General features: G+C 41.7%; 1 protein-coding gene across 1 annotated transcript in view; it reads right to left on the minus strand.

Annotated features, from left to right (window-relative positions):
- Positions 1 to 13140, minus strand: part of LOC143032874 (glucose dehydrogenase [FAD, quinone]-like) — a 298368-nt gene extending 285228 nt beyond the window's left edge. The window contains exon 1 of the mRNA XM_076198064.1: positions 13094 to 13140. The gene's annotated coding sequence lies outside the window, so the exon portion shown is untranslated. The remainder of the gene's footprint in view (positions 1 to 13093) is intronic.
- Between the last annotated feature and the right edge of the window lie 373 nt (positions 13141 to 13513).

Genomic DNA, 13513 nt, shown 5'->3' on the forward strand with positions numbered 1-13513 from the left:
CTACTTAGAGACCTTCTTTGTTCAGATCACTCAGTATATCTTGCAAGTACTTTGCCTTCTCTTAGATAAGAATAATGTCACCTGCAAATCTTAGGTGATTCAAATATTCGCCATTAATCTTCAAAGCTTTCTCTTCCCAACTCAACCTTCTGAAAATCTCTTCCAAACAAGCTGTAGATAATTTGGGTGAAATGGTATCACCATGCTGTTCTCCTTTCTCGATCTTGATCTTTTCTGTATCTTTATGTAGTCGAATCATAGCGGTACCTTTCGCATATTTTTTTTTCTAAAACTCTTACGATCTGTTTGTTTTTTACTCTGCTTGCGTAACGAGTTTAGTACTGCTATTTGTTCTACCGAGTCAAAGGCCTTCTCGTAATCTAATAAATACAAAAGCTAAACATAGAGGTATATTGTATTCTGTCGTTTTCTCGATTAGTTGGTTCATCGCCTGCAAATGGTCTAGAATCGAATATCCGTTCCTAAAGCCTGCCTGTTCTTTCGGTTCGTTTCCATCTAAAACTTGTTTGTTTGTAAGGATCTTGGAGAATACTTTATATTCATTTGATAGCAAAATAATCGGTCTGCCGCAATAATCTACGGGTGTGAGACTTAGAAATGAACGAAGGCGATGAAAAAAAAAACAAAAAACTAGGGACTGCACAGAGGAAAATGGAGAGATCAATGATGGGAATAACGCTGAGAAAGAGAGCAAGTTGGGTGAGAGAGCAGACTAGAGTGAAAGATATTGTGAAGGCGGTAAAAGAGAGGAAGTGGAATTGGGCAGGTAAGTTAGTGCGAACGACTGATGAGCAATGGAGCAAGTGTGTTACTGAGTGGACGCCGCGAGATAGGAAGCGTGGAAGAGGGAGACCAGACAGAAGGTGGAGAGACGAAATAGAGAAGTTTGCAGGAGTGACGTGGCAGAGGTTGGCGCGGTCGTGTGAATCATGGAATGCTATGGCGGCCTTTGTTCAGCAGTGGACTCGGAATAGCTGAATTGATATATATATATATATATATATATATATATATATATATATATATATGTATATATACAGTATATATATATATATATATATATATATATATATATATATATATAATTGCATGCATATGTACATATACTGTATGTAGGCATGAGTATGATATTGACGACAATGATGACACGGGGAACTGAATTTTAGGGAAACGTTAAAGAAAATGGGAGCCACAGACGTCTTTAAAGAATTCAAGAATATCAGTAACTGGTCCAGTTGGAGCGAGGAGAGATGGGGTTGGGAGGCGGAGGGGGAGTGGGGAGAGAGTCGGGGAGACTATGTAACTTTGCACGCTATCCGGGTTGGATGGGGCTTCTCCCGAGCTCTCTCCTCCTCTTCCTCTCCCTCCCCGTCGCCCTCCATCCTCTCCCTCCTCACTTGCTTCTGTTGTCGCCTTCAATTGGGTTCTTAAGTGATCCTTTCTCATCCCTGTATCCTTCTCTTCTTATTCTATTATCCTCTCCTTAATCATGGGGGCACAATGTTTGTCAGATACATTTCTGGCTCTCACAGTTTCCTAATATCCACGGTAGCTCTCACTTTCCTCAAGTCCCGGAACATTTTAGATATTCCCGCCGATCTTGCCCCGGCCGGCCAGAACCTGCCTATGTCTCCCTCATACTTTCTCTTTCCCTAAAACGGATCCTTTACTCTCCACGCCACCTCCTATCACCACCACCCTCTCTCTCTCCCTGCAACTACCTACCGGAGCCTGGCTCATCTTCGTCTCTGGCTTGGTCCATCAAAACATATCCTCTTGAATGATCTCCAAAGCACCCTCTTGTATCCCTGTCTACCTCTTCTCATTGTATCTCGGTGACGTACAAACAGCGTTCTGTGACACCTTTGTTCTTTAACATCATGATACTTCTCGTATTTTACTTTCTCTCTTTTACGTTTTCCTAGCTCTAATATTTGATACTGTCATACCAAAAGCATAATTAAAGAAACACCATTCTTTTTCCATTTAATTTTTTCCTCTTTCATATCTTCCCCTCCCCTCCTCCCCTTTATCTTCCTCTGCCCCTCCAGGATGTTTATGGATACCGAGAAGAAACCCTGTACAGTTGATTTGGATACCTATTATATATGCATAACTAGCCCCATCACATGCCAAGAAACTTTCTTTCCATTTAGTTCAGTATATAATTGGTTTCTTAAGTTTCTCCACCTACCATTGTGTGTTTATCAGTGCTGCATATCTTTGTTATTGATACACATCAATATTTTCTCAAAGTATTATTTCTTCTTCGGTCTGATCTTCAAGGGTCCGTGGGAAGCCACCTCACCTCACTCTCTCAACATCTCCCCTTCTGATCTTTCTCGTCTCTCGCTCACAGCATTTTATTTTAATGGGGCACCCCTAAGAGTCCATGGAGAATCTCCTTGGCCCCCCTCCCCCCCACCTCTGCTTTTCAAGCTCTATTCACTGCCTGGAAGAACCACTCGTATCCTCCCCTCCTCTATCCTCTGCAATCCCATCTGATGCGTCCAATTTGGACTTAACTCCTCGGCTGTCCCTTTCCCTCCTGTTCTTCCTCATTCATGCTCTGCTTCATTGCCTTCCCCCTCCTATGAGGCACGTGTGGACTGGAAGGCACAAGCAGAGGAGATCAAAAGAGGGGACGAAATGTGGGAATAGAAAGGGGAAAGGCGGGAAAGGGGAAACCAGGAGAAGGAATCGTGGGTGGACCGTTGGACTGAACATGGAGTAAAAGAAGATGGTGGGAGAGGAAGAGAGACAAAGACAAAATTTGTTGGGGGGCGGGAGGCTAGAGCCGGTAATAGGAAAACAGGGTAAAATGATCAGGGGAACAAAAATAAATGGAATCAATTGGTATCGAAGGCGAAAGGAAAGAAATCTCGGTTTATCGAGACGGGAAGAGGCCTTGAATGAAAAAAAAAAAAAAAGGCGGGAAGGCAGGAAGGCGAGAAGGCGGGAAGAGGGAAGGCGGGAAGGAGGGAAGAAGAGAAGGCGGGGAAGTGACACGATCTTAATTTTGAGAGGTAAGTAAATTGGGGAGTAGTAGGGTGGAGAAGTTTCGAGGAGCCAAAGATAACAACGACAATAAGAGATAGAAAAACAAACAAACAAACAAACCAGAAGGTATATGGAGAGAAGAATAAAAAATCAAGTAAAACAACAACAACAAAAATGGATTAATAAAAGATCAGAAAAGAAGAAAGGAAAGGGAGTGACATTTATTAGGGAATGGAGATAATATATAGGGCGTAATGATGTAATTACTCAAATAAATTAGAGAGACATTAATTGCAAATGGAATGTGATAGAAAGGCAAATTGAAAAGCGAGAGGAAGCAGAGAGTGAGTGAGTGAAGAGAGAAGGAAAAAGTAATGAACGTACAAGTACAGGAATGAATAAATTAAGGAAGAAAGTGAAGGTTTAATAGGTTAACTCTTTTGATGCCGCACACTTCTGTATATATCTAACTTTGGCTGCTGCGAGTTTATTTCATTAAGCCAAAGGAGGCTTCTCACTTGGTGGCATACTTTACGAATTTTGTCATGGCTACCGCCTTACGATTCTCTTCAGCTGTGAGGGCGTCGCCGTACATGACGCTTCCTTGGCCACGAGGACGCTCCGACTCATAAGTTCGATAGGACTTTAGTGACAACCCTTCGGGCTAGTCACTAAGAATGCTAACCACTCTGATAGCCTTCCTTTCTGCTATCCCCCTTAAATTTCTCCTTTACTACTTCTATGATTCCATCTCTTCGGAGCGATATTGTCTCCTTGGATAAAATAGCTAATCAATGGATATAAGATACAGGTAAGTAGGACGCCTTGGACGGAATCTTGTTGGAGCTGACGCCTGAAGATTTCATTCAGCTGAAGGGACTTCACAGAGAAAAACATAAAAATATAAACTGTAGCGGGAGGAGGAGGAGGAGGAGGAGGAGGAGGAGGAGAGGAAGTAAAAGTAGAAGTAAAAGCAGAGGAAGAAGAAGAACGCAAAGTTGAAGAAGAAGAAGAAGAAGAAGAAGAGGAAGAAGAAGAAGAAGAAGAAGAAGAAGAAGAAGAAGAAGAAGAAGAAGGAAAGAAGAAGAAGAAGAAAAGAAGATGGCAACGACGATGGCGACGACTCAGACAATGGCGACGGGGACGAAAGTTGGTACTCCCAAAGAAAGCCTGCAAGTCGTGCCCGCCAAAGTTGTCCTTGAATCGCAACGAGCTGGAGCTCACTCCCCCAGCCCAAGTATTCTATCACCCACCTACTCACCTACATCGCGTCCCGTTACATCGCGTCGGCATGATAAAGTCTTTGACTTTCCACAGTCGGCTCGTCGTCATGGTTTAAGGTGAACTAATTACTCGTACACCATGATGGCATCCCTTTCATTAGAATCCTGCAAAGGAGGGCATGCATTTTTTCCAAGCGAAAACGTTTCTTTAATGTAAAGATTTGGACTGGAGAGAGGATTTCATATTTGCATTGTTTTGTGTAATGTTTAATGTCAGCTCGACCGAGAAAATTCAATTCGACTGAGGGAGGGGCCTCCACTGCAGAGAATGGGTGAACCCATCGCAATATATGGCTCAATCATACGAAATCGATTAACTCCCTCGACATGGTATCATAACCTACATTTTTTTAATGTCGTCGTGCAATTTTATTTAGTTCAAAGGAGTGTTACACTACTAAAGGGGCTAAGATGTTGACAACCGTCCTTCTCTTACTATATTTTGAACAACTGCAATAACCCTTTCATTGACACCTTCGGAATGCAGCAAATTGTGCTTTCCTGGAGCAGTGCCAGGCGCCCCCAAGTAATGTTCGCTGACAAACAAACCTCCTCATCTCTGTGGTTCTGCAAATTATCACCCTTTATCAAGTCTGACTGTCGTAAACCCGACTACCTACTGTATTTTTTCTCTACCAGACTTATGGCCCTCGGATTTACTTTAATTCTATAAATTAAACGACTAATTCCCTTTATTGTCTTTGGGTAGACAATGTCGTTCTTGAACTGAAAGTGGGCGCGGGAGGGACTCTGACCCACCGAGTCAGATATCTCACAGACGCTCCATCGATCATTCTCAACGACAGTCTCTATCAGATGAGAAAGTTAACAATCGAGTGTGATATGGAAGACGGGTTACACATCTAATGACGGTTCATTCAGGTGCCAGCAATTAAGCTACAATCCAGAGGAAAATAATCGTCGTCATTAGAGTGAATTCTGTAACTTCATGCGATGAAGTCACTGCCAATGAGACTTCTCTCTCTTCTAAACGATTTTTTTTTAGATAAACTAAGACGATAATAACTTCGCCGTCTTTTTCCGAATTTTCCGAGACCTTGTGTTAAGTTAGGATTAGGTTAGATTAAGTGAGGTTTGGTCTGGTCTGGTTTGGTTTGGTCTGATTTGGGTTGCTTTGGTTTGGTTTGGTTAGTTTTATTTGGTTTGATTTGATTTGGTTACGATAGATTAGGTTAGGTTAAGATAGGTTAGGTTAGGTTAAATTAAGTTAAGACAGGTTAGGATTGGTTAGACTGCTTTGGTTTGATTGGGTTGGGTTCGGGTGGGTTAGGTTAGGTTTGGTTAGACTAGGTTAGGAAAAGCATTACCAAATATTGGTTGGAATTTACAGATTATCGACACCCCGTATAACGATACTGATCGAAGATGGCTCATTGTTTCCATGGAGAACGTGATATAGTCGTTTTTGCGGAGATAGTATCGTTTTCATTCACCATTTTCTGCAGATATTATCAGGTTTGGTGTTGGAACTATCGTCAGAGATGTTTATAGAAGCTTTCATTGTGTAGATGTAATCGATAAATAAAAAAAAGCCAACCTCTTCAACTGTGTAGTCAATGAACGGAACAAAATTCCGAAGTGTGATACAATTTGAAGTTTTAAAAATCAGTTTTACTTGTACATAAAACCAAACTGATACGCCTAAATGACTTCTCATTTATTTCTTTGTAATATTCAATTATTTATTTATTAATCTACATATTTTCTTATTTGTTTATTCATCCATTCATACATCTATCCATTTACTTATTCATATAGCCATCTGTCCATCTATAATTCTGTATCCGGCCTCGTCATGAGCTCAGAAGCATCCTGTCGGCACTCTATTGCTCCTCGATTTTACATGAAACACTCGTTCATACAAAGGCATCATTCATGCCTAGATGGTTAGAATTGTTTTACGCTAGCCAGAATTAACTCCTAAATATAAAACACGAGAAAAGAAAGACTAACATATTCTAGATAGTCTTGATTAACCAAGTCGTAGTAAGAATCCCCCTCCGCCCACCGTCCCTCAGATGAACAACATCGTCTATTTTTTCCAGAATGGAATTTCTAGCGTGCATTATGGACACGAATACACACACACACACACACACACACACACACACACACACACACACACACCACACACACACACACACACGCTGAAACTTTCGGTTGATTTTTTCCTTTTTGATTTTTTTTTTTCGATAACTCATTTACCGTTTAGGCTTCTAAGTACACATTGACGTAGACACTCGCCTAGAGCAAAAGTGTTAGATGATGGACCTGAATTACTCTTCTCCATGATAAAGAGTTTCTTTATCAAATTTGTATATGAGAGACCGGGGGAAAAGAAGAAGAGAGGTTAGCAAGGAGTGATGACTCAAGGATACAGTCACGGAAAGAAGACCTTTCTCTACTGTGCCGAAGAGTGAGTCACGTCTTCCTGGAACTTCCATCCGGGGTCCAGACCGCTACAGTCCGGATCAACCCTCATCCCGTAAACGCCTGGTGTGTGTCCCTTAGCTGAATAAAATCGCCTGGTGGCAGCCAGAAATATATATATATATATATATATATATATGTATCCCAGCCATATGCTAAGTCTAATCGAGGGTTTTATTTTGATGAATAAAATGACTAAAGAGAGCCAGATATTATGGGTTTATCAGTGTCTCGTCGAGATGACCTCGACATGACGCTATTCTGAAGTCTCAAAGGATCTAGGTGCCCTTCGCTCGTACGAGAACACACCCGGGCTATTTGTCTACTGTATATGTGAGTTCCATGCACATTTTTTTTGCGAGAGAAAGAGTGTGTGTGGGATGGGCGGGTGCATGCGCTTTGTTCGAATGTGTATTTATCTAATTGTAATATATAATATATGAGCTCCGCTCGTGAGATCCGCCTTCATGCTTCTATCGGTCAAACTTGTATGGGCGTGTAGGTGTGCGCGTGTATGTTGGGAGTGGGAGGTAATTACGGTATCTTCTCGATCTTGTTACTCTCTCGTATCCCAACCCCACTTGGTCATCAAAAATTTCTCTCAGTAACCTAACACACACTCAGGCTCTCTCGAACTACAAGCTATTCATTATAACCTGGCAAATATTTATTTGATAAAATGTGTCGGAGTTAAAGTGTTGGTGAGACTTACAATAAAAAAAAAGTGATGAAGGAAAATATAATTCAGGTAATACTGAATTTTCCAAAGGATTCAATGAGATTAATGGAAAAATTACCATCAAGAATATGAAAGCTGATATATATACACACACACACACTCGGTGGCGCAGTTGGTAGAGCACTGAACTGCCACAATAGTGGCCCGCAGTTCTGGGTTTGAATCCTGCCCAGGGCCGAAATTATTTCGGTACCGCTGCGCTTCGGGTCGTTACTCTGACTCTCGTGGGCGGGGAGTTGGGTGTGTGTGTGTGTGCAAGGTCATAGAATTACCCATAGATCGGACCTACGAGCTCTGAGCTCTCTTCCAGGAGGGAAATAGCTGTCGATCACGAGTCCAACACGTGATCCAAAGACCAAGTGAATACACACACACACACACACACACACATATATATATATATATATATATATATATATATACATATATACATACATATGCCATATACGCTTTGTCCCGTGACCAGAGAATCTTTAATTGTAGGTAAGCTCGATGTATGAAGGCCACAAACCTTATGGGTCAGTCGGCAATTCTACGTCCAAATCACATTATGCCAGGCATCAGACGGTTTTCATGAGTTTCGGGTGGACTTAATAGGGCTCACCAGGGCACTGAGTAGTTGAAGCCTCGCTCAGGACAGCGTCCGGAGCTCAGAGGATGAACAATTTCCTGCGGCAGAGACATCATTAGGCACAACGAGAGCTGTGCAATTCGACACAGGAGGTAAATCACATCACAATGATCACCTCAGGATCATTTGTATATCTATATGTATATGTATATATATATATACATATATATATATATATATATATATATGTATGTATATACATAAAGGTGGGACTTCGTCAAGGATGCGTTATGTCGCCCTGGCTGTTCAACTTATACATGGATGGGGTGGTACGAGAGGTAAATGCAAGGGTAGTGGACAAGGGATTGGAGATGGTTAAAGAAAATGGAGAAAAGTGGGAGGTGAGCCAGCTGTTGTTTGCGGACGACACTGCGCTAGTGGCAGGATCGCAGGAGGGATTGAGGAAGTTGGTGGCAGAGTTTGGGAGAGTATGTGATAGAAGAAAGCTAAAGATAAATGTGGGTAAAAGTAAGGTGATGAGATGTACAAGGGGTGAAAGTGGCAGTAATCTGGAAGTGAGCATTAAGGGAGAGCGACTGGAGGAAGTGCATGGTTCTAGATACTTGGGTGCAAATGTGGCAGGGAAAGGTGGAGTGAAAGTGGAGGTAGAATGTAGATTGAGAGAAGCGAGTAAATGCCTTGGTGGATTAAAGAGTGTAATGAGGAATAGACATTTGGGAATGGATGCTAAGAGGAGACTGTATGAAGGAGTGATTGTGCCAACAGCACTGTGTGGGGCAGAAACATGGAACATAAGAGAAGATGAGAGAAGGAGTTTGAATGTGTTTGAGATGAGGTGTCTGAGAAGTATGATGGGGGTTACTAGGCTAGATAGAATGAGAAATGAGGAGGTGAGGAGGAGAACGGGGGTGGAAAAGGAGCTGGGGGATAGGGTTGATGAAAGAATATTAGGATGTTTTGGACACATGGAAAGAATGAGTGAAGAAAGACTAGTAAAAGAGGTGTGGAAGGCAGATGTGGAGGGAGTGAACATGAAGGAACGTCCTAGGATGAGGTGGATGGATGGGGTGAAGGGGGCTTTGGGGAAGAGGGGAATGTCTGTTGAGGAAGGACGGGAGAGGGCAGAAGACAGGGGTGAATGGAGAATGGTTGTATATGGATGATGTTGTGATTGCATGAGGTGGAATGGGCGGGTGGATGTGAGCAAAATTTGACGCAGCCCGAAGGGATTTCTCCCCGTCCTCTCATTTTATGCAATGGGGGGACGGAGAGGGGGGGGGGTCGCCGATTTAATGAAGCGGCCTTGCTGTGGATGTGCTGTGTCTTGCGACACTGCTTCTGACCCAGGGCAGTGGAAAAGGTGCAGGGATAAGCCGTCATTCAAGAGGTGCTAAGATACGAGGGAGGGTGGAGGGGTGTGGAGTGTATTCAGGGATGGAATGGGTGGGAATGATTTTATGCCTTTTTCTTTTTGGCTACCCCCCTTGTAAGGGGGAAAAAGCCTTGGAATATGTATGTATATATATATATATATATATATACATACATATATTGATATATATATATATATATATATATATATATACATACAGATATGCGTATATACATACATCCACACACACACACACACGTGTGTATATATACATATATATATATATATATGTATATATATATGTATATATATATATATATATATATATATATATATATATCACTCAGACAAAATGTTGTAGCACATTTGTAAATAATCACGAAGAACCCACAGTCGGAATAAAAGGAAACTTTAGAAGAAAGAGTAACTTCTATATTTCGGCTAATAGCTATAGTCCTCTTCAGGAAAGTACTTTCCTGAAGAGGGCTATAGCTATTAGCCGAAATATAGAAGTTACACTTTCTTCTAAAGTTTCCTTTTATTCCGACTGCGGTTTCTTCGTGATTATATATATATACATACATATATATATATATATATATATATATATATATATATATATATATATATATTTTTATGAAGGTTGGACAGAAGAAGACTTGTAGTCGAAACGTTAGTAATACAGTGTTCTCGCTCTAACCCGTGTTTCTCTACCACCTTTCCACTCATATAAATATACATATATATATACATATATATATATATGTATATTTATATACATATATATAAACATATACACACACACACACACACACACACATATATATATATACATATATGACATCTGTCAAGATGTCACGTACATATACATACACACACATATACATGTATATATATATATATATATATATATATATATACACATATATGTTCACACACACATACACACATATAAACACACGCACACACTTATACATATGTACACACAAACACACACATGCACACACACACACACTCACACTCGGTGGCGCGGTTGGCAGAGTCCCAGACTGTCAGTATGGCGGTATCGGCGGTACCTGGTTCGAATCCTGCCCAGGGCTGAAATTATTTCAGTATTGATGCGCTGCAAGTCGTTACTCCGACTCACTTGGGCGGGGAATTGGGTGTGTGTGTGCGTGTAAGGTCATAGCATTGCCCATTCATCGGTCATACGAGCTCTGAGCTCTTTGCCGGGAGGGAAATAGCTGTCGATCACGAGTCCAACACGCCATCCAAAGACCAAGACCTAGGTGAATCACACACACACACGCGCGCGAACGATGCTGAAATAATTTCAGTGTCGCTGCGCTGCGAGTCGTTACTCCAACTCTCGTGGGCAGGGAGTTGGGTGTATATCTGCATGTAAGGTTTACAGCATTACCCATAGATCGGTCATAAATGAGCTATGAGCTCTCTTCCGGGAGGGAAGTAACTGTCGATTACGAGCGCAACACAAGACCATGGTGAATCACACATGCTTGCGCGCGCGCTCACGGAAACAAACACTGGACACAACATAAGGATGAAGGAGACTGCAAGAGACCATAAGGCCTACACTAGGCAGCTCCATATCCATCACCACCTGTCATCCCATCGTCACCAACTCATCCATCGACCCAGAACTATCGTATCTAGGGTGGAGGGTGTCTTCTTCTGGAAGTTTGACGATACTGATTAATTTCTATTTACAACTTGAACAGCTACAGTAGCAGCAGCAGTAGTGGTAGTAATAGTAATAGTAGTGGTAGTAGTAATAGTAATAGCAATAGTAGTAATAGTGGTAGTAGTAACAGTGGTCGTGGTAGTAGTAGAAGTATTAGTTTTAGGAATAATGACAGAAATAGTAGATGCAGCTTTTGTGATACATGGATTATCGTTCTTCCCAGTGAAATTCTGCGTCCGCCTACCAACCTGTGCCCCCTTTTAAATGGAAGCAGGATCCAACATCAGTGGTTCGATTGTTGTCTCTCTAGATGGGACAAAGAAATACCCCCCTTCCAATCCAAACACCACTTGCTCTCCCTGGGAGGTGCAACGGGACCTAAGTCCAATCCGCCTACTGTCGCAATGAACTGTGGTCTTAGTTTTCTGTGTCATCCACACGCTAAGGACCCTATTCATGAAACTCGTCGGGTGCCCAACACCACAGTCCTCACGACGACTCACGATAAAACTTAGATCATATTAAAATTGTCTGTGATTAACCCGTCGTTCTTCTCTCTTTTCGTACTCTATGACATAACATGGAAACATATCATGCAGATGTCATGTAAACCTCTCGTTCATCTGTAGTAAGAATGACTTCCATGCCGCAGAAAATGATATGATGGAAATTAATAATCATACATCATCGCGGCCTACACCTTGGCACTAAGTCACCATGATGGCCGACACGATCGGGCACGTAACGAGGTTCTTGAAATTTGTGTTATGGTAACTAAGCACATTATCGTTACCCAAACTCATTCTTACCGTCCTCTTGTTACCAGGCAGTAATTCTTACCGTCTTTCTATTACACTACGACTCGCCTACCAGTCAGTGTCGTCTTATGTCTGTCGTCGTTCTCTGGAAGTCCTTGATATCAGTTCACATAACCTTGAAGAACACATGTTCACACAATACGGAAGACACTCTTATATGTTCACATATTGGCCAGCGTTGTCACTGTGACATATTCCTACTTTCCTAAGGTTGTTTAATTTTTTCAGTCTTATGTTGTTGTCAGTACAACACTCCTACTGTACATGAAATCAGTCACGAATGTACACTGTCACTAATGAATATTTTTTTGGTGTCACTTGTCGCAGTCACAGTGTTCTTTACAAACATTATTCAAAAATGCCCACACACCTGCCTCGTCATTCTCTGAGGATGAAGTCTCCTTAAGTCACAGCTGTTTTTGTCAATTAAATGCAGTGTGGGTCATTACATAATATTATTCATACATATTAACAGGCCCCCATGGACTGCTGAAGATGAAATCGTTCCATATTTACACACACACACACACATAATATATATATATATATATATATATATATATATATATATATATATATATATATATATATATATATATTCGCTAAGGTATAAAAACATCTGTGTCATTTACTGTATACGAACGAATAAAATACAGGTACTGATTTATGTCAAATCAATGTTAAATTGCAAGCGCAAGAGAAATAATGTTTTCTTTTATATTTGTTTGTATTTTGGAAGATGTACAGTATCATTATTTTCATTGAACAGTGTCTCACCATAACAGGTCTTAATCAGCGTCCTTGTTTCACTAAAATATATTTCATGTCCCGTTTTGTGCTTCGATAAAGAAAACTGCGAGTTTTCGCTCGTTGCTGGATTCTTGCTCACCCATGGTCGGTGATCAATTTCTCTTTTTTAAATCATCGCTCTTTATACTCGTAGGTCGTAAGTTTCCCCACAAATCCGTCCCGATCACCAGTTAACGGTTTTTGATTCTAAAGCTGACGGCCTAGACAAGGACGCAACGGAGACGGGACTGAGTTTTAAACTGCTCAAAGCGGGACAATTCGGTGCAATGACCCACATACTGCACGGAGGTGACCGTGCGACCAACCTCAAGCCTTCGCTTGCAACACATCCTTCCACCGGCGAGACTTGCACTGCACTGGCTGACGTTGCAACAATCAAGTCACCGACTCACCGGCCGGCGCACGCGTCAACACGAGGAAGAGGAACCATGTTTCAAACGGGGATAGAATTCCTTGCACATAACTCATGTTTGCTTTGCAATATAACTGTCCTTCAACTGACTTGTATTCTAAAGCACCTTATGAAAGGCTCCTTTCAAGATCTGAGAGACGGAGAAACTCGCTAAGAGCACGTCAAAGCGTTGAACACCAGGCCTTTCGCCCTAACCTACATTCTTGGCTCTCTTTCGCCTCTTCCACGCATAAAGGGCCTGTAAGCCCTCCGGACAAAACAGACATAGCTCGCCCAGCTGGCCGTCACGTAGGCAACGAAGAAGAAGGATTCT

The sequence above is a fragment of the Oratosquilla oratoria genome, chromosome 14 (assembly GCF_046742065.1).
Source record: "Oratosquilla oratoria isolate Oo_2021 chromosome 14, ASM4674206v1, whole genome shotgun sequence".
Taxonomy (NCBI): Eukaryota; Metazoa; Arthropoda; class Malacostraca; order Stomatopoda; family Squillidae; genus Oratosquilla; species Oratosquilla oratoria.